This window comes from Trachypithecus francoisi, unplaced genomic scaffold, assembly GCF_009764315.1.
Source record: "Trachypithecus francoisi isolate TF-2019V2 unplaced genomic scaffold, Tfra_2.0 Lachesis_group15, whole genome shotgun sequence".
Lineage (NCBI taxonomy): Eukaryota > Metazoa > Chordata > Mammalia > Primates > Cercopithecidae > Trachypithecus > Trachypithecus francoisi.
Window position 1 is genome coordinate 87,226,408 of NW_022681460.1, and position 23,127 is coordinate 87,249,534.

Sequence of the window (23,127 nt, forward strand, 5' to 3'; positions counted from 1 at the left end):
AGAGCTGCCCAAACCTGTTCTTGACTTCTGTATACCTGCAGGCTCCACACCACATGGAAGCTTCCAAGGTTTGGGGCTAGCAGCCTCTGAAGCCACAGCCCGAGCCATGTCTTGGCCCCTTTTAGTCATGGCTGGAGCAGCTGGGACACAGGGCACCAAGTCCCTAGACTGCACACAGCACAGGGACCCTGGGCTTGGCCACAAAACAATTTTTACCTCTTAGGCCTCCTGGCTGGTAATGGGAAGGGCTGCCATAAAGACCTCTGGCATGCCCTGGAGACATTTTCCCCATTGTCTTGGGGATTAACATTCAGCTCCTCATTACTTATACAAATTTCTGCAGCTGGCTTGAATTTCTCCTCAGAAAACGGGATTTTCTCTTCTATCACATTGTCAGGCTGCAAATTTTTTGAACTTTTATGCTTTGCTTCCTTTATACAACTGAATGTCTTTAAGAGCACCCAAATCACATCTTGAATGCTTTGCTGCTTAGAAATTTTTTCCACCACTTACCCTAAACCATCTCTGTCAAGTTTCCACAAATCTGCAGTGCAGGGACAAAATGCCACCAGTTTCTTTTCTAAAACATAACAAGAGTCACCTTTGTTCCACCTCCCAACCAGTTCCCCATCTTCATCCAGGACCACCTCAGCCTGGATTTCATTGTCCACATTATTATCAGCATTTTTGTCAAAGCCATTCAACAAGTCTCTAGGGACTTCCAAACTTTCCTACATTTTCCTATCTTCTTCTAAGTGCTCCAAACTGTTCCAACCTCTGCCTGTTACCCAGTTACAAAGTTGCTTCCACAGTCTCAGGTATCTTTTCAACAGCACCCCATTCTACTGGTACCAATTGACTGCTGATAAAAACACACCCAAGACCTGGCATTTTACAAAAGGAAGAGGTTTAATGGACTTACAGCTCCATGTTGCTTGACAAGCCTCACAATCACGGTGGATGGCAAGGAGGAGCAAGCCATGTCTTACATGGATGACAGCAGACAAAGACAGAGAGAGAGCTTATGCAGGGAAGCTTCCATTTTTAAAACCATCAGATCTTGTGAGACTTATTCACTATCACGAGAACAGCATGGGAAAGACCTGCCCCTATGATCTGATTACCTCCCACCAGGTTCCTACCACGACATGTGAGAAATGTGGGAGTTATAATTCAAGATGAAATTTGGGTGGGGATACAGCCAAACCATATCACCTACCCTGAGTTTAGACACTGCTAATTCAAATCCTGTTATCTTGCTTCAGACTGATGAGGATCACCACAGAATTCCTTCAGTTTCCACAGTTCTGTCAGCTCCTGTGGAGAATACTGTGGAGAAGACAACATTCCTGTCTGACAAGTCTTCTCACACAGCCACATGCTGTGCTGGTATCTGTTAGGTTCTGTGGCTGCCATCCAAGTGCCCATGCATACATCTTCACCCTGACAGGTCTGTAACCTCCTGGAGTTGCCTGCCAGTCAGTTGATGATGTCCCTGAAGATCACACACCCTGGCCCACATGCAAAAGCAGGGTAAGCATGACCAGGGTGCTCCAACTCCTGCCACTTCCTGGTTCTGTCAATCGCCCAATTCAGTCTGAAATACCCCTACCAAAATTAGACCTATTCAGATTCTTTTGAGAAATTCTATTAAATACAGCTTTCAAGCCTATGTAACAGTCATCATCTGTTTTTAGTAATAAATCAAAGTTGGTTGTTTCCACAGTCCATCTATAAAGTTCAATAATTTTGCAGGTATATTTCAATGAGCGTTGACAACATCCGCAAAAACAATATCATCATAGATGCTGTTTTCCTCCTTCACTAAGGCATCTGAAACCACTCCAACTGCCTCCATACCTTCCAATAATTCATGAGGCAATCCACCCTCCCCAGCTGTAATGACTCCAAGAATCCCCCTCCATATTCACTGTCATTTTGTGAAGACTTCTTAACACAAAGCTTTGGAGGTCTTGGCTCTCACATGAGATTGTACCTTCAAAGCTCTCTGGTAAGATGAATTGTTCCATGTGCTTGTACACAACACGTTCACCTGCACACCATGGCTTGGAGGACTCTAGTGAACAATGAAGAGGGCCTCTTCCTGTTCTGCCTGAGAAAGCTTGACAGCAATGTTCCTCTGGAAACCCACATCCTTGGCATTGTAGTACACACCCCAAGACTGGTAATAATGATCATGTAGAGAACTTGGAAACTCACACTGACAACTTGGTCCTCAGTGAGCCCTGATGAAGTGTCTTCAGAGAGACTAAATGCCTCAATTTCCTAATTTAAAGCTGGGTTTGCGATATTGAGTAGTAGGGATCCTCTTGGTCTTCCACAGGCAATTAGCAGCCACCGGCACCTATTATGAACTTGATAAGCACATGTTGACTTAATGCGGGATGTTGTATCCAATGATTCAGCCAGGTGCTTATCACATTTTGAAATTCATGGTTACAGCAAGGTGACAACACACCTACTACCACATCATAGTGACTAGGTTTCCACTGAAGAAATAAGGTCAACTGATCCACAGGGCCAGCCTTGGAGGTGTCGGCAAGTTGCAATCATTTACATAAAGGATAATCAGTTGGAGAACACAAGAGCAGAGAAAGCCCCATTAACATTAGCAACAAAGCAGAGAAAAGTACTTAGAAATAAATTTGACAATTAATGTACAAAATCTATAGTGCAAAACTTTAAACACTCTTGAAAGATGTAAAAATCATCTTGAAAAAACAGAAAAACATCCTTACTTTTGGGTTGGAAGACTCAACATCATAAAAATGAGGATAAGTCTTTCCTTTAAGCAAATTTATAAATTTAGTGCAATATCACTAAAAAATTTCACAAACTTCATATGGAAAAACAAACATTCAAGAATATCCAGAAAAATGCTTTTAAAAAAGCTTTGAGGGAATACTAGCTTTACTTGATATTAAAATATACTTGCCTCATTCTAGTCTAAAAAAAAAAACCAAGAAAGAAAACATATTATAAAACCTCTAAAATTAAAAAAGCATGTTACTAGTAGACGTTGACAGATACGTTGAATAGAACAAAAGTCCAGAAAGAAATCCAAGCATATTTGAAACTTTAGTATATGGTAAAGGGAGCATCTTACATCAAAAAGGCAAAGAGTAAATTTTAATAAATGTTTCTGCGACAACTGGTAGTCATTAAAAAAAAAGATAATATCAGATCCATAACTCATATGAGAGAAAAGAATAAACCTCAAACAGGTAAAGAACCTAATGGTAAAAAAAAAAAAAAAAAGAAAAGAAAAAGAAACCATCAAGTACAATAAGAAAATCTGAATGAATTTCTCTTTAACCTGGAAAAGGCCTAACGGATTCTCCAAATCTGGATGTAATTAAAAAAAAATTAAAAAGATGATTTTTAACTATGTAAAAATGAAAAAGAAAATCTAGACAGCAAAAAGCGTCATAAACAAAGGAAGAAAAAAACCACTGACATAATGGATGAAAACACTTCTATCATGCAGAAAAAGGGTGAGCTTCTGTAATGTATAGAACGTTCTTCAAAATCGAGAGTGAAAAGATTTTAAAAATCCAAGTGAAAAAGGAAGGAAATATAGAAACAATTTGCAAAAGGGTATAAAAATGTATGAAAGGCCGGGCGCGGTGGCTCAAGCCTGTAATCCCAGCACTTTGGGAGGCCGAGACGGGCGGATCACGAGGTCAGGAGATCGAGACCATCCTGGCTAACACAGTGAAACCCCGTCTGTACTAAAAAATACAAAAAACTAGCCGGGCGTGGTGGCGGGCGCCTGTAGTCCCAGCTACTCGGGAGGCTGAGGCAGGAGAATGGCGTAAACCCGGGAGGCAGAGCTTACAGTGAGCTGAGATCCGGCCACTGCACTCCAGCCTGGGTGACAGAGCGAGACTCCGTCTCAAAAAAAAAAAAAAAAAAAGCATGAAAAAAGGTTGCACTTCATTCATGATAAGAAAAATGCAAATTAAAACTACACTGATATATCATTTATTATTAGATTAGGAAACATTTAAAAATATATAACACACTCTATTTGTTAGGCTATGGAAAAACAGGAACTCTCATATGTTGCTAAAGGGAATGCAGCCTTCTTGAGGGGAATTTCACAATACCTAAAAAACTACACATGTATTTACCTTTTGATCAAAGAATCCCACTTCTAGAAATATACTGTAAAGATATACCCTCGCCAATACAAAAATATAAATGCACAAGGTTATTCATTTCTGCATTGTTTGCATTGAAAATGCCTAAATGCCCACATATAGAATAGTTGAAGCAACTATTCTTCAAAATGGACACGTCTACACACAAAATGGATTTCCCCACAATGTACACAAAAATGGCATATCTACAAAATGGACTACTATGCAGCTATACAAAAGAATGAATAAGATCTGTGGGAAGTAATATAGAGTGATTTCCAGAGAAAATGAAAACATACATTTAACTATTAGCTTGAATGAAAAGAAACACAACAAGAAAAAATCAGAGACTACGATAAAGATATTGGTTGCTACTGGGCATGGTGAGAGCTGGGTAGAAAGTAAAGGGTCATTTCTCTGAATACACCTTCTTTTTATAGACCTGACTTCTAGAACTATATTAATTGTATTAGGTTTTTAGGGCTGTCATAACAAAGTACCACAAACTTAGCGGTGTAAACAGCAGAAATTTGTGGCCTCACAGTTCTGGAGCCTAGAAGTCTGCATCCAGGCACCGACAGGGCCATGCTTCCTCTGAAGGCACTAGGAAGAATGTGTTCCGGGCCTCTGTCTTAGCTTCTGGTAGGTTCCTGGCCCATAGCAGCATGACTCCAGTTCACATAATGTTCTCCCTGTATGGATGTCTCTGAGTCCAAAGTCTCCCTTTTTATAAGAACACCAGTCACATTGGTGTCCCACCAGTCATACTGACCCACCTACTCCAGTATGACCTCATCTTAACTTATTTTATTACAACAGCAGTGACCCTATTTTCAAATAAGGGTGAATCCTGAGATACTGTGGCTTAGGAATTCAATAATGAATTAGGGGATGGGAGGTGGGACACAATTCAACCCATAATATTACTGTTTCCCACATTCAAATAAATAAATAAATAAATAAAAATGCAAAAACCCACAAAGAAAAGGGGGGATAGCCTAAAACTGAATGCAATTGGAAACAAATAAATTGCCCCACATAAATCAAATGAATACAATAATCACACTCAAGAAGGGAGACAAAATTAACTCAGGCAAATGTTGAACAAAATATCTAGATTACTTGCCTTCAGGCTAAAGGCAAAAATACCTCTAAACAAATATTGAACTCTAATTAGTAGACCTCTTTTTTTCCCCAGAAATATAGGTTAGTAATTCCAGAACTACTTGTATATTCTAGAATTGAACAAATAAATAAATACACACAATGGTGATATTGGGATCCAGAGTTCTCACTGTTGGAGAAGATAGTGATAAATCTGAAAAGGGGACTAGAATTGTCGATATCAGTGTGACTCATGGCGACATAGACAAATTGGCACAAATGTATATACATATGTATAGGTCTGTATATGTGTGTGTGTGCCTCTGTGCATGAAACTGCACAGCATATATGGAGACAGAATATGTACAAACAGTAGAGAGACAGAATATATGCATATATATGCATATCTGTGTGTATATATATACATAGTAGATAGAATATGTACATACAAATATATCTGTGTATATATATACACAGTATATAGAATATATATTCACACACATGTATGTACAGAATATATACATATATGTATGTACATAGACAGAATATATACATATATACATATATGTACAGAATATATGTATGTATATGTATGTACATATTGCCTCTATATATACTGTGCACAAAGATGCACACACAAATACAGACCTACACATGTATGTACACACATATATATGTATGTATATATGTATGTATGTATATATTCTGTCTCTCTCTTCCCCAACTCCATTGACTCCCCCTTTTCCTTCCCACTCAGGTCTGTTCTCTGAGAGTACCTAGAAAAAATGAAATCCCACTAACAATGGGGTTCACCTCTTAGCACTACATCTTGTTTTCCAAATACCATTCTTCACTAAAACGGCCAGGTTTCTCTGAAAAAAAAAAAAGGCTAAGCAGGGGTAGTTTACGGAAAGAATAAAATAAACCTGGGACGTTTCATCATACCAAAGGATGATGAGGACATACCAAAAAGATAAAAGAGCCAGCTCAAAGGGGCTCCCATTGGCAAAACTAGGGACAATTTGAGTATCAAAATAAAGACAGTAAATTAAAGGATTTTACACTGTTAGTAAATTAAACTTCATGAGTCTCGAGTAAAACAAGCAAATTGGGGGACAAGGTAAACTCTTTCTTACAAGGGACTGCCAACTCATACATCTAGAAAGAATGTTGGAATTGTACAAATCAACATTTGCTAGCCAGTATCATCATTGATTCATCTTGTTTAAGGAGTAATAGGCATCCCCACAAGATCTTTCTTTAAATACAAAGGGTAAAATATAGCAGTTGAGAAAACTGCAGAACGCCACATTAGAAAATGGTCAAAGTTAACATTACTAGCAATGGGACTGAACAGCAGCATATACCTTGGTATGGTTTGGCTCTGTGTCCCAACCCAAACCTCCTCTGGAATTGTAATCCCCGTAAACCCCATGTGTCCAGGGAGCCACCAGGTGGGAGGTGATTAGGTCATGGAGGCCGTTACCTCCATGCTGTTCTCATGATAGTGAGTGAGTTCTCACGAGACGGGATGGTTTTATAAGTGTTTGGAAGTTCTTCCTTCACTCTTCTCTCTCCTGCTGCTTTGTGAAGAAGGTGCTTGCTTCTCCTTCACCTTCTGCCATGATTGTAAGTTTCCTGAGGTCTCCCCAGCCATGTGGAACCACAGTCAATTAAACCTCTTTCCTTTATAAATTACTGAGTCTTGGGTATTTCTTTATAGCAGTGTGAAAACGAACTAATACATACCTCTTACACGATGCACTCAGAAGAGCTCAGCATCACTTCTGCGTCATTCTGCCAAAAGTGAATAATCTGAATCTATTCTTTTTTGGGGGGACGGAGTCTCCCACTGTCTCCTGGGCTGGAGTGCAGTGATGTGATCTCGACTTGCTGCAACTTCTGCCTCCCAGGTTCAAGTCATTCTCCTGCCTCAGCCTCCCAAGTAGCTAGGATTACAGGCACTTGCCACCACGCCTGGCTAATATTTTTGTATTTTTAGTAGAAACAGGGTTTCACTATGTTGGCCAGGATGGTCTCAAACTCCTGACCTCATGATCCATCCACCACAGCCTCCCAAAGTGCTGGGATTTTAGGCGTGAGCCACCACGCCTAGCCTCTGAATCTATTCTTGACGGTACATCAGACAAACCCAAACTTAGAGGCATTCTACAAAATCACTGTGCTATACTTTATAAAAATGCCAATATCATGAAATTCAAAGAAAGACTCAGAAAATGTTCCAGATTAAAGAAATCTTTAAAAACATGACAACTTTCTCTTTCAGCAGAAGAGTGGGGGTGGGGGGAGAACATGACAACTGAATGAAATGCATGATCTGGGATTTTTATTGCTGTAAGAGACATTTTCGAGACATTGACAAAACCTTAACAGGTCTGTAGATTAAATACTAGTATTTGTTTCAACGTTTCAATGTTATTTCAAATAGTATTTGTTTCCATTTTGAAAACTGTACTCTGGTTACTTGAGGAATTCCTTGTTTTTAGAAATACACATTAAAGTATTTAGGGGAAAGAGGCTGTCTGCAACTTATTCTTAAGTGGGTTCAGAAAAAAATTGAGATGCATGGTATACGTGCACACAAGCACCCACAGATAGTGACTGAGGAAAGGGTGAAGCAATTGCAGAAACAGTTGCCATTTTGGGAATCTGGATGAAGGGCTTCTGGGAATTCTTTTTACTATTCTTGCAACTTTTCTGTATGCTTGATATATCAAAATAGGGAAAAATAAAAAGAAGGGAGAGAAGGGAGAGATGGGGAACCAGATAATTAAGGTGACTTGCCCAAAGTCACACAAAGGAGGCAAAGAAGCTGTCTGGGTCTCAAGCTCACGCTCCTTCCACCACGTCCCTCCCTCTTTATGATGACACTTCAGTGTTCCTAGTAACATGTGCTGGAAAGCAAATGAGCTGGGCTAGTGGCTGGATTGTTAATTCCTAGAGAACTCGCTTGAACATCCTGTGAATCATACTGGGACTCTAAGGCAGGCAGCACAGGGGCAGGAGTGTGGCTGGTGCTAGAGGCATTCTCCTGGCAATGTGCCTTGCCCTCTAAGAGCTCGGCCAGCTGTCCAAGATACAATGTCTAATAAGCTGCAATTGAGTCTGGCATTCATCTCTCTAAGGACTCTGACCTGGTAGGTGTGACCTGTCCTGGTAGATGTGAGTGCCTACCTCTGGTCAGGAGCAATATCCACACGTGGTCATGATGGTGGCAGTGCCTCAATGGCAGAGGGGTCCTAAGGGACCCAAGAGTAGTGCCTTGACTGAAGCTAGTGGTTTAGAGTAGAGTGACGTGGTTCTGCTTTATGGGTAGACAAGTGTGGCAAAGGCTGGCAAGTCAGCAGGCAGATTTTGATTCAGGTTTGTGCTCCAATGCTAGTTGGGCACCAAAATACCAAAAAAATCCCCAGACTAAGGAAGGTATTCCCCTTCTGTGCTTCCTATGAGCTTCCATAATAGTACTTGCCATATTATACTGCAGTTGTCAGTATATATGCTTGTCTTGTACACTGGATTCAAGAAGACAGTCTGTGGCATTCATTGAAAAAATATTTATCAAGACTTGCATTGTACCAGGCACTGTTTTAGGTGCTGGGGATACATCAGTGAATTGTTTTTGGGCAAAAATCTGTACCCTCATGGAACGTACTTTCATCATCATATATTTAGCATTTAGCACAGCATCTGGAACATAGCAAGTGCCCAACAATAAGGGAGACAATGCCACTTGGAATGGGCACTTGTGGTGATTTAGAGGAAAGCTGTGGGCATCCAGGGAGTCCCAAGGCTCAACTCGGACACTCCAGAAACTAAGCATAGGTCAGAGGCCTAATTCCAGTCCCCACCCTGGAGACAATGCAGTTTTTAGGTCTGATATATTTAGGACTGCTTCTGGATCTGAAGGCTGGGTCTGCAGGATGAAATATTTACCACCAGCCAAAAGGAATCAAGAGGGAGGAGACTCAATACATAACATGCTTGCTATAGTTTGCAGGGTTGAATGTCAAGGACAGGAAGGGACATTAGAAAGCATGTGGTTAATCCTCTGTTTTCCAACCCCCAACCTTGCCATCCCCACTTTATTCTTTACTCTTTTTTGAAGAAGCTACTGCCTCTATTTCAACCATACCAGTGATAGGGAACTCACAATTTGCTAACACAAGCATTCCATTTTTAGTAGCTATAATCATTAACAAGTTTCTCCTTAGGTAAAGCCAAAATTAATCTTTGTCTGTCCTGTCTCTGTCATATAAGGCAACTCAAGAATTTGAATTGCTCCAGCCCGGACAACATGGCAAAACCCCATCTTTACCAAAAATACAAAAAATTAGCTAGGCGTGGTGGCATGCACCTGTCATCCCAGCTAATCAGAAGGCTGAGGTGGGAGGATCGCTTCAGCCTGGGAGGTGGAGGCTGCAGTAGGCTGAGATCACACCACTGTACTTCAGTCTGCAAGAGAGAGTGAGACCCCATCTCAACAAAATAAAAATAAAAAAGAATGCAAATTGCACTTTCTTATAATTTGGATATCAGAGGGTCATTCTCTCATATTTGAAGCCTTGTCAAAATCTTGCCTTAAGGAAAATATAAATGCACCTATCTTTTCCTCTTTTCCTTCTGTTACAGTTGAACGTGTTTCCCTTCCCTCATTTGAGGTTAGTGCTCCCACCTGTGCTCTGAATTGCATCCCTTATCACCAGATCTCAGTTCCCAGTCATTTTCAAATCTTGTGGTCACCCTTCTGCCCCCATCACACTATTGGAACTATTTGAGTGAAGATCAAGACCTCCTTCAGTACTAAATTCAAGAGATGTTTTCTGTGATCATTGTATTTAACCCTCCACTGCACCGCATCTGGCTCTGCTAACCACTTCCTCACGCTTGACTGCCTTTCCTCCTCCTCCCTGGCAGCTACTCCTCTTCAGCCTCATGGTGGCTTCGCTTCCTTTAATCCTTTATTCTTTGGTTTCCCCAGAATTCTGTCCTAAACTCTCTTCCCATTCTACACCCTCTCCCTAGGTAATTTAATTCACTGTCTTTGCTTTTGCTGTTGTTGTTTTGAGACAGGGTGTTGCTCTGTCACCCCAGCTGGAGTACAGTGGCAAGATCATGGCTCATTGCAACCTCAACCTCCTGGGCTCAAGTGAGCCTCCTGCCTCAGCTTTCCCAGTAGCTGGGGCCGCTGGGGTGCAGCTAATATTTTTTGGTAGATATGGGGTCTCACTATGTTGCCCATGATGGTCTCAAACCCCTGGGCTCAAGTGATCTTCCTTCCTTGGCCTCCCAAAGTACTGAGATTATAGGCATGAGCCACCATGCTTTGCTTAACACCAAGCATAACTTGTTACATTACGCTTCTTATGCTTGTAACAAGTATAACAGGTATGAATTATAATTCGTAAGTCTCTAGCTCCATCCCAAATTTATTTCTGGGGCTCCAGATCTATTTATGTATCAATTTACTAGACCTCTCTGAGAGAATACCTCCTCCAGGTTCTCAAACTCAAAACTTCTAGGATAGAAGCTTCCTAGGTTCCCTGACAAGAATCTGGGTGTCTTTTTGGAATTTCTCTCTTCCTGCCACATTCCCTATATATCCACTCATCACCAGGCCCTGCCAAGCATGTGACCTAAACAACTTTTCTGGTCATTCCCTTGGGTCTAGATCCACTGAGATGAGCTTTGGATTCCTGTAGTAACCACCTCACTGCTCATCCCGCTTCTGGTGCTGCTCCTTCTCATCTGGCCTCCTCATTCTGGCCAGAGTAATTATTCAAAATGCAAAGGCGACTCCACCCCAGACCTACAGGGGCAGCTCTGCCTGGACAAGATGATAAATTGGGAGTAGCTTTATAGAAACAGCAAGGCCCTCAAAAGCTTCAGCCTCACTTTCTTCCTTTTTACCATGGCATTCTGTGCTTCAGCCATGCCAAACTACTTCTGGTTTTCCACATTTACCCAACTCTCACTTCTAAGTCTTTGGAAATGCTGTTCTTTCAGTGGGAATAATTATCTACATTCCACCCACTTTCTCTTACCCAGTGCCTTCCTCTATGACTAGGCTGGGTCACTCTGCTTGTTCTCAGCTTGGACATCTTCAGGAAGATCTCTGTTAACCTGCTCCTCATATGAGACCATGGACAGTACCCTTCTGTTCATCCGCACAGCTCCCTACTCTTTCCCTATCAATCAAAACATTTGTCTGTTACACTGGAATTGGCTACATTCCTTACTGCACTTTAACCTGTGTGGGTGGGGTTGGGGGTTGGGGGAGGGAGATTAAGTCTGTCTTGTACACTGCTGTGTCCCAGAGCCTAGCACAGTATAGCGTCCCTGAAAATAGAAAAGAAAAAAAAAAAGTACATACCAAGTTGAAAAAACAAAAGATACTTACCAAGGTTGGCCATGGTGGCTCATGCCTGTAATCCCAGTACTTCAGGAGGCTGACACGAGAGAATTGCTTGAGCCTGGGAGTTTGAGACCAGCCTGGACAACACAGCAAGACCTCACCTCTGCTAAAAAATATACATATATAAAAAATTAGACGAGTGTGGTGGCATGCACCCATAGTTGCAGCTACTGAGGAGGCTAAGATGGGAGGATCGCCTGAGCACAGGAGATCCAGGCTGCAGTGAGCTATGATTTCGCTGCTGCACTCTAGCCTTGGTGACAGAATGAGACTGTCTCAAAAAACAAAAACAAAAACAAACTTACCAAGTGAAAATAAATGTTTGTTTTTTGTTTTTTTTTTTAAGATCAGATTTACGAATACATACTCAAATTTTAAAGGAAAGCTTGTTTCATTTACTAAAGGAATAGTTTTCAATCTGCTTCTTGGAACACTGGGCACTCCATGGAGACACTTGGAGTCTAGGGCAGTAGAGGATGGGGAGGTGGAGTGGCCTGCTCAACACTTTTTAAATCACTTTATTAATGTATGATTGACATAACAAAAAGTTGTAGATTTTTTTTTTCTTTTGGAAACAGACTTACTTTGTTGCCCAGACTGGAGTGCAGCGGCGCTATCATAGCTTACTGCAGCCTTGAACTCTTGGGCTCAAGTGATCCTTCTGCCTCAGCCTCCTGTGTAACTGGGACTACAGGCAAAAAGTTGTGGATTATTTTTCTTTTTCTTAAGTGTAGACAGTCTTGCTTTGTTGCCAGGCTGGAGAGCAGTGGCGCTATCATAGTTTACTGAAACCTTGAACTCTTGGGCTTAAGAAATCCTTCTGCCTCAGCCTCCTCAGTAACTGGGACAACAAGCAAAAAGTTGTAGATTTTTAATGTATATAACTTGATGTGTTTGGAGATAAGGATATACCCATGAAACCATTACCAATAATCAATGCAACGAAATTATTTACTTCCAACAAAATTTCCTCCTGTTCGTTTTACTTTTTGTTAGTTTGTTGTTCCTTTTGTGGTAAGAGAATTTCATATGAGATCTATCCTCCTAGAACATTTTTAAGTATACAATGTAATATTGTCAGTCATAGACCCTATGTTGTACAGAAGAGCTCCAGAACTTATCTATCTTGCATAGCTGAAACTTTGTACCCTTTGACCAACACCTCCCCGTTTACCCCTTCTTACCTTCAGCCCCTGGGAACCACCCAGTCTCCGCTTCTATGAGTTTGACTATTTTAGATTCTACATATAAGTGAAATCATACAGTATTTGTCTTTCCATGTCTGGCTTATTTTGCTTAGTATCCTGACCTCCAGGTCCGCCCATATTGCTCTAAATGTGACCGGTTCAATGCTTTTCTGCTTTGTGTACTAAAGATTTTTAGTTTTCTGGGTTTTGCTGTTGTTGTTTGTTTTTTGAGATGGCGTCAAGCTCGGTCATGCAGGCTGGAGTGCAGTGGCACCAACTTGGCTTACTGCACCTCCTAGGTTCAAGTGATTCTCCTGCCACAGCTGCCTGAGTAGCGGGGATTACAGGCATGCACCTCCATGCCCAGCTAATTTTTGTATTTTTGGTAGAGACGGGGTTTCGCCATATTGGCCTGGCTGGTCTCGAACTCCTGACCTCAAGTCATCCTCCTGCCTCAGCTTCCCAAAGTACCAGGATTACAGGCATGAGTCACTGCACCTGGCTAGCTCTTGGTTTTCTAAAGCTGTGCTCTCATACATTCTTAAGGAGGGCATGTGCTCACAGAGCTGAATCTTCATCTGAGATACGTGAATGGTTTCTCCTACTGCTGCTGTAGCAAATTACCATAAACTTAGTGATTTTAAACAACACACATTTATAATCTTAGCTCTGGAGGTCAGAAGTCTGGTGTGAGTTTCACTGGACTGAAATCAAAGGATTGGGTTGTGAGTATTACTGGCTGGCCATTGTTCAGTCTCCCAAAGATATGCTTTCTTTAAAACGTGTACCCCTGAGCACTTTCTTGAATGCACATCATCAGAAAGATGAGAATCTACATCTTTCAAAAATTATCACAAAGGGTCATGAACCCTGCTAAAGCAAATAATATTCCTAGTGAATTTAATGTAAAAATCTATTTCAAACAGATTATTTACATGCATCTTTTCAGGGCCATACCCAAATTCATTAAATACCACTGAAGGAAATTAATGCAAACTTTTTGGGAGAGTAATTCAGCAAAATATACCAAAGTAGAAAATACACAGTTTAATCCAGAAATTTTACCACACTAGGACATTTCCTAATGGACATAATTGCAAAAAAAAAAAAAAAAAAACCCGCAAAAGAATGTTTATATAAATTGTAGTACGTGTACACAATGGAATATGATACAGTTATTATAAAGAATGAGAGCGATGTAGATGTGTGGATAGAGAAAGCCATTCAAGATAAAATGTTCAGTGACAAAGCCTGCATGAAGCTTCAGAAAGGATCGTATATAAGCTGGTTCCTAAAATAATTTGAGAGACGATACATAAGAAGCCATTAACAGAGAGGCGGGTGGTAGCAGTCAGAAGAAGACTCTTTATTTTGTGCTTCTCTACAATCTACATTTTTCTATTGTAGGCACTGTATTCGTCTGTTTTCACACTGCTGATAAAGACATACCCAAGACTGGGTAATTTATAAAGAAATTTAATGGACTCACAGTTCCACATGACTGGGGAGGTCTCACAATGATGGCGGAAGGTAAGGGAAGAGCAAAGGTACATCTTACATGATGGCAGGCAAGAGAGAATGAGAGCCAAGCAAAAGAAGAAATCCCCCATAAAATCATCAGATCTTGTGAGACTCTTTCACTACCACAAAGAGTATGGGGGAAACTGCCCTCATTACTCAGTTATCTCCCACCAGGTCCCTCCAACAACACACGGGATTTATGGGAGCTATAGATGATATTGGGGTAGGGACACAGCCAAACCATATTGGGCACGTATTATTTTATTTTATAAAAGTAAATCAGAGTCACTTAAAAATAATGAATAATAATAATAACAGTGGGATCAGTAATAATGTCCACAAGCTTGTCTGTGTGTCTCACACAATTCCAAGGATTTCACACAGATTATTTTATTCTCACATCTCTAGGAGATAGGAGCTACTATTACGCCCATTTGGCAGATGAGGACATTTAGACGAGTGAAGGTTAAGCCAGTTGCTTTATGTCACACAGCTGGCAAAGGGGGAGCTCACATTAAATTGAGGTCTGTTTGACCTAAGCCAGTGCTCTTCACTGTTGCTGCTATTTGTGTTTTCTTGCTGACATTTTTTTTGTGTGTTCAAATAAGAATCCTAATGAAGACTATAACATATATTTTAATACAGGTAAAAACTTTCTCAAATGTCAAAACTAAAAATATCTTCTTCCCTAATATGTCACAAATCTAAAGAATTATAACACAAAGGCCACACATTTTTGATGCTTCATATGTTCAAAAATGTGAAAATATTTTTTAAATTTTTAACGAGAAGCATTACTCGAAATGTCAACATGGGGAAATACTTATAAGGGGGACAATTAAAGAAACAAAGAGGAGAGGAAATACAGACAGGGAGAAGAATAAAAAAGGAACGAAAAGGAAATTTATGCAATTGTGCTAACACTGGTGACTTGCAGATAAGATGAGGTTGGGGTATTTTTTCAATGAGAAGATGATGCCACTAAGTCATATCTATTGTACTTTATTGCAATTGCTTCCTCGCATTAGAATCACTATTTTTTAAGAAAAAATAACAAAAGTAAACAAGCAATTCATTACCACTCCAGATTTGCAAATAGTCTGGAAACTATTTGGTTAAACCTTTTATGGGTGAAAATTTTTATTAGTGCTGTCTACTCTATTCAATGTTTCATTAAGGTGATTCTGAAGTGAACCAGTGATTTAGAGACCATCTTCCTTTCATGCGTCCTTTCTCTCTATTTCTTTTGCCCTGGCTGAATCTCTTCAGGTTAATTTGCTTGCATTATTGCTTGCCAAATGATTCCAGTGAAGTATTAAAGGTGGTTATCAGGTCTACAGAATCCTCCAGTTAAGTTAAGGGTTCTGATTTAACAACTGTTGACCAGTCTCTAGTCCACTGATAACTCTAGATGGTCTGTGAGAGAGTACAAATGGAAACCAAAATGCCATCTAATAACTAAACACTTAAAAATTTAAAAAATACTACTTATGTTAAAATTAGGATTTTCTCATGATTTGTATTCCATTAACATTAATGTCAAATTAGGTCAGTGTAGTTCTTAGACTATTTTTAATTAATCTACATTTGGCAAAGCTGCTTAGCTGAGGAACAGTAAATGAAATTGTTAATAAAAGTCACAATATGTGGCCAGGTGCAGTGGCTCACGCCTGTAATCCCAGCAATTTGGGAGGGTGAGGCTGGAGGATTGCTTGAGTCCAGGAGTTTGAGACCAGCTTGGGCAACTTAGTAAGACCTGTTGCTACAAAAAATAAACTAAATTAGCTGGGAATAGTGACATGTGCCTGTAGTCCCGGCTAGTCGATAGGTTGAGGTGGGAGGATTGATTGAGCCTTGAGGGGGTTGAGGTTGCAGTGAGCTGTGATTGTGCCACTGCACTCCGGCGTGGGCAGAGTGAGACCCTGTCTCAAAAAAAAAAAAAAAAAAAGCCACTGTAATCATATTCAGAAGTGAAACAATAATTGGACAAATTTAAACATAGTTACAACATATTTTTTATTTTCAGCATATGTCTATCACTTATATTGTAATTTTGACCATCTCTTACAGTAATATCTTCATGAAATATTTATATAAAATTGCAGGGATTTCACTTGACTTGTTTAAGTTGTGGACTTGACAAAAGTATTTTTTTCATTTTCATTATTTTGGTCAGTAATTAAATCTTCATTTATTATAATAAAGAATATGTAATATCTTGTTTACGATTTTGTGGGGGTTTCTTGAGACAGGGTCTAACTCTGTCATCCTAGCTAGAGTGCAGTGGCATTGCCATGGCTCACTGTAGCCTTGACCTCCTGAGCCCAAGCGATCCTCCCATCTCAGCCTCCCAAGTAGCTGGGACCACAGGCTTGCATCATCATGCCCAGCTAATTTAAAAATTTTTTTTCTAGAGGCAAGGTCTCACTTTGTTGCCCAGGCTGGTCTGGAACTCCTGGGCTCAAGCAATCCTCCTGCCTCACCCTCCCAAAGTGCTGGAATTACAAGTGTGACCCACCATGCCCAGGCTGGTTTACAATTTTTATATGGGTCATGCTCAATATAAATCTTATTTTTGTTGTTTCCAGTTTTTAATAACTTAAGCAGACTGCACCACTGAACATTTCTTATTTCCTTATGCTTTTTAGTTTTCCCCTGAGCTCTACTTTTATATTTTCTATTTCTCAATTTGAACTCATTCTTACTAAGGGATTAAGATATAAAATGCAATTATATTCAAAGTGAGCTTAACTTCATTGAATATGAAATGACTATATTTTCATTAAATATGTAAATAAAATTTTGTTTATATATTTTCAAAAAAGTTATATTCTAAAATATCCAAAATGACATATAAGTGTTAAAATGCAAAATAAATTATAATTATTCATATAAATTTTAATATAACATTATTTAAAGGAATCTATTTGGGGGAGAATTAATAAAATCTCACTAAATACTTTTGTAACAATAAAATCATTTGCAATAACAGCAGTTGTGGAGCCTCTGATGTTAGTATTTTTAGGACATTTCCCCTGAGCTGAAAAGGTTCTTTAAAGGAGATCATTCTACATTCCTGCCTTATGAATGAAAGCTTGACTTTTAGCTGTCTCGGAGTGGAGAATTAAGTTGCCAGGTCTCAGTACCGGTCTGTTGACAACATCTATGTTACTCCTTCTTCTTGGCTATGCCTAGGTATCCTCTAGTCCAGAAACCTCCTTTCCAGAGAATAAGCCTTCAGTCTTTCCCCAGGGTGGGTGAAACACAGTAGCCCAGCTACATGGAACAGAGATTGACCGCTTCTTAAACAGACATTAGGCCAGTGCCCCTGACTCTGGTGCTTTCCTTGGTCCCTGTCATGTCTACATTTAGAAGCAGCTGGTGGCACTAGCTGCTGAGCTTTGGGGGATTCTATTGTATAAATCAGGTTGGTTCTCTGCTTTTCCACTTTTGGTTTGGTTTTCTTGGGCCTGCTAAATCCTTTACTACTTGGCCATCTGCTTTTCAGCTTCCAAAATTTTATTGATGGGATCACTTTTACTCTTCTTGTCATTTAGGGTTTCTGCTTTCTTAAAAAATACCTTTACTGTTATTTTGGAAAGGACTGGGGGAGCAGTTAGAGGTGTATGTGTTCCATCTGCCATATTTGAACAAAAGTCCCCTATTCTGCTTATTTTATCCACTGTGTTAGGTTAGGAATGTAAATCTAATCATGTTACTCCACCTGCTTAAAATTCTTTAAATTCTTTAAAGATTCTCTTGTTTTTCAAGATTTAAATTCTTATCAAGACCGCAGAAGCTCCCAGTTCAGTATCAAGCTTACCTTTCTACCTGTTTACCACCCCACCACCCATTATCCCTGTTCCAGACCACCACCTCCATCCACCCTCAGTTCACCCAGTATTCCAAGCTCTTTCTTAATTCTGAGTCATTGTGAGTTCTATTTCTTCTGCCTGGAATCATCTTCCCTCACTCTTCACTAGGGTAAGTGCTCTTCATTTCAACCTACAAGATTTTCATCACCCACTAATTCAATGTCCATGTGCCTTACTAAAGTGTATATGCCAGTAAGGTCTAGATCTTGTCCACCTTCTTCACCACCATACTCCCATTCCCGGCTTCCTGCCTAGATGCTCAATAGATATTTATAAAGTTAGAATTTAACCAAAGCATATGCTCAAATCAGCTGTCACTGAAGTCATCTGCCTCACTTATGCTATTCTGCTTCATCTTTTCTTTCATACTTAAGGTAAAGGAGTTAATCGAGCTCACTAATAGGCTTTGGCTTTGGCCAGAGGAGAAGCACTTGTTCTGACATGTTATAAGCACTGTACTGTCCATAGACCTACTTTTCTCACTGCTGAGTTAGAACTCTATGGGGGCTTAATGGATGTTTATTGAATGAACAAATGCCTCTTGCAGTCAGAAAAAAATATAGCAAAGGGCTAGTCTGACCTGGGAGGGGCAATATTAAGGAGTATATATGAATAAGTCAAGACAAAATACTAACATCAAAATATAAAGATGTGCCATACTTCTGAGTCAGGAGAAATGAAACTGAGAAACACAGGAACAAAATCATAGAATGAACAGCAAGTCAATTAGATAGGGAGAGAGAATAATAAGACTATTGATGCAGAGGGATTAAGTATTTGCATTCTGCTGCAAGGAAGATCGTAATATTAACTTTGTAGAGTTGTTATAATTACAGATTGTGTATATGGCCTGTTTTACATTTTAGATTTTTAACAAATAGTATTATCTTATTTTTAGTTAAGAGGCTACCCCATTCTCACTTTATGTTTTTATTTTTTATGTTTTTGGAAAATGGCATGTTTTTAGACTACAAGAGGAACATACCTGGAAAGTACCCAATGAAGAGAGCCTACATACTCCTTGGAACAGGTACCAGTAGTACATTTTAGTGGGAAGTCATGCACACCTATATCTGAAATGACTCACTCTACTTCCTTTCCTACCTATTGTGTCTCCACAGCAGATTCAAACACCCAGCACACAGATTCATTAGCTTAGGTTGGGTCTTGGTGCCTACCTGAAAAGGGTATTTTCCTGATTGTACTGTGAGGAATACAGATGGGTTTGTAAACTCTGGAGCAAGGTTCTGCGTATCCTAGGCTGGTACCTACTGTTCAGAGGGGACCACTGGGTGAAGCCACCATCACCTTGTCTGACCAGGAGACAAATCCTTTAACTGAGGAGTTGGGGAATAAGAAGGGAGGAGAATACATTAAAACCAGATAGCTGTAAGATTCACTTCAAAGTGGAAATGGCAACACATCTCAGGAAACTCAGAGAAGCACACTGTCAACATTGGGAGTTCCAGTGAATTCACTCAAATTTCTCTTTGAAGGTCAGAGAATTGCTGATAATCATATCCCAAAAGACCTGAGAATGTACGTTCACAAAAGAGTTGATTGAACTTTATCAAGAACAAATGGGGATTGGTTAATGGGTACAAAAATACAGTTAGCCAGAAGGATTAAGTTGTAGTGTTCAATAGTACAATAGGGTGACTATAGTTAATAATAATTCATTGTATATTTCAAAATAGCTCAAAGAGAAGATTGGAAATGTTCCCAATACAAAGAAATGATACATGTTTCAGGTGATGGTTATCTCAATTACTCTGATTTGAACATTACACATTGTATCCATGTATCAAACTATCACATGCACCCCATAAATACATACAACTATTATGTATCAAAAACAATTTGAAGAGAAAATGAAGGGCTCAATGAATGGGTTGACATTCTTTTTCCTTTTTCCCTCACTTTTCATTTTTAAAAATAGTTTATTTGTAATGTGTTGTTCAGAACATAATGAAAACTGGTACCCCATCTCTTTGAATTCCAGGGCTCATTATTCATCGTTTTCATTGTGCTGATTTTTGTTGCACATTTCAGCTCTCTTTGTGCTGACTGTTCCCTTTTCTATTGCCCTCCTTTTTAGTTTTAATTTTTATTTCTGTAGAGTCTTGCTTTATTGTCCAGACTGGTCTTGAACTCCTGGCTTCAAGTGATCCTCCTGCTCCAGCCTCACAAAGTGCCTTCTCCTTTTTAAAAATTATATATGTTCATGGGGAGGCCACTTTTTCTAGAGCTGTGTGTTTTCAAGCTTGTGATAATAAGATCAACTAATGCAAGTGTTCAGACTGACTTTACTGAAGTCTTGTATGTGATGGCTTCACTCTTAAGACTACAACTTGTGGGAGATGGAAGTTTTTCAGAGACCTGAACTGTGGAAGAATGACCTTCATTTTTGAAACCTATTTTCACTGAGTAAAAATTCTAGTCAGTAGTATAATTTTTCCTCTGCATTTAAATTAAGCTTTTAGTGATTTTGTTTTTCTGTCTGCTTTCTTCTTTCTGGGCCTCTCATGATATGTTTAGCCTGATTCATACTGTTCCACATGTCACTGTGCTCTGTTTATTATTTTCTGTCTTTTGTTTCTGTACTTTATTTTGAATAGATTCTGTTGTTAGGTTTTCATGTTCAACCTTTTATTTTTGCAGTATCTAATATTCTGTTCACCCCCTCTAGTATCTTTTTCATTTCAGATTTTGTGTTTTTCAGCTTTAGGAGCCACATTCCATTTTTTTTACACTTTCAATTTCTCTCCTCATCATGATTCTACTATCTCTCATATATTTGAGCATATGTACCATATATATAATAGATATTTTAACATCATTTTCTGCAAATTTCATCATCTGTTATTTCTTTTGTTTCTGATTTCTTTTGTAACTGATGTTTTCTCATGATTGTGAGTTACATTTCCCTTCTTCATATCTAGTGAGCTTTGATGGGATGCTAAATGTTGTGAATTTTACGTTGTCGACTGCTGGATTTTTCATTTTAAAATACTTTGGTTATTTTCTGGAAAGCAATCAAGTTTCTTTTGATTAGTGCATTGCCTTTGAGATTTGTTTTTAAGCTTTTTTTTTTTTTAGATGGAGTTTCCCTCTTGTTGCCCAGACTGGAGTGCAATGGCACAAGCTCAGGCGCGGTGGCTCATGCCTATAATCTCCATGTTGGTCAGGCTGGTCTCGAACCCCAGACCTTAGGTGATCTGCCCGCCTCGGCCTCCCAAAGTGCTGGGATTACAGGTGTGAGCCACTATGCCTGGTCCTTCAAGCTCTTTTAAGTTGTGTCTAGAGTTGTCACTATTGTAAGTTTTAAATGAAGCCCCTTCAAGCCTCATGTCTTCAATGAGACCTCTCTACTTGGATTGTGAGTGCTTAACTCCTGGTTCTGTGAATTCTGGAAATCTGTCTTACAACTCGTAATTATTCATTTCTTGAAAGCTGTTTTTCTCTGGGCTTATGGAGTATTCACTCTATGTAAAAACACTTCCATATTCAGGTAAAAATTCAAGGGTTCCATACTTAGATTTCTGGACTTTTATCTGTGTACCTATGATTTTTGAGTAATCTACCCCATGAATTCTAGTTGATTAATCTTTTTATACCTTCAACTTTGGTCTATTCAACTCAGAATAATTGTCAGACTATTTAGGTTTTCCTATCTATACTATAAAGAATTGCCTCTGGGCAGAAAGTATAGGTGATGGGAGGTCTAATATCAATACTTTCACTTCAGAATTCACAGTCCTGTGTGGCATATTCTCCAATGTTGAAAAATAGTTTTTCCCCTATTGTCCAACATGGTGACTATAGTTAATAACAATGTATTACATTCTTGAAAATTGCTAAGGGAGTAGATTTAAAGTGTTCTCACCATTAAAAAAAGATAGTTTGTTAATTAGCTTGATTTAGCCATTCCACAAAATATACATATTCAAAACATCATGTTATACTCAATGAACATACATGTTTAAATAAAAAATAAATAATAAAAGATATTTTTTCTTCATAGTTTTCCATTATTTAGATATCTATAGCTAGAGGTTAATTGTGGACTGTATTACTCCCTCATGGAAGAAGTAGATTGACATATATTCACTATTCATGTTACCATTATATTTCTTTGTATTAATATTTAAGGAGCTTATGTGAAACAAATGGCCATAATAAACTATCAAGTTTTAAAATATATTTGTAGATAATGCATGTCTTTGAGGAGTAGGGTGGGAGTGTGAAAGTAGGAGGAGAAATGAGTTACACAATTAGGTCTGTGGTTTCTCAAGGGAAAGAAGCGTGTCTGAATTATCTTTTTATCCACAGAATAATTATTAGACTTGACATACAATCACCTTCCTAAATACTGTTGGTCAATGAACAAAGGAAGAAAAAAACAGATGAATAAAAAGGAAAGCTGTATACACAAAAGTAGAATTCTTTTTGTCAAATGATACAAATATATTTTCAAGATCTTGTTATATACTGCCTTTTTGCTTTTTAGAAAAATGGCACCAATTTATATTACTATCAGCCATAAAAGCATTTACTCATTTCCATGCAGGCCTGCCAACATTATGCTAAATCATTTTTCTGTCTCTAAGAATTGATGAACAGCAAACATCCAAAACCAATAATTTGTACACTAGATGTTCAAAATTCCATGTCAATTTTCTTGCTAGAATTAGGATCTATTAGTAAGAGATTTTGCTTGCGAAGAAAAGTTACTTACACAATTATCCCAAGAAAAGTTATTTATGAAATTATCCCATTAACCATTTCTGTATTCAGTGTTTTACTCAAATTGGTTGTAAAAATTCTAGAAGACTACATTGGTT

The 23,127-nt window shown here is 39.1% G+C and overlaps 1 pseudogene; it reads right to left on the reverse strand.

The window, feature by feature from the left end:
- Nucleotides 1–1,209: 1,209 nt before the first annotated feature.
- LOC117097544 lies at nucleotides 1,210–3,890 on the reverse strand (annotated as a pseudogene).
- Between the last annotated feature and the right edge of the window lie 19,237 nt (nucleotides 3,891–23,127).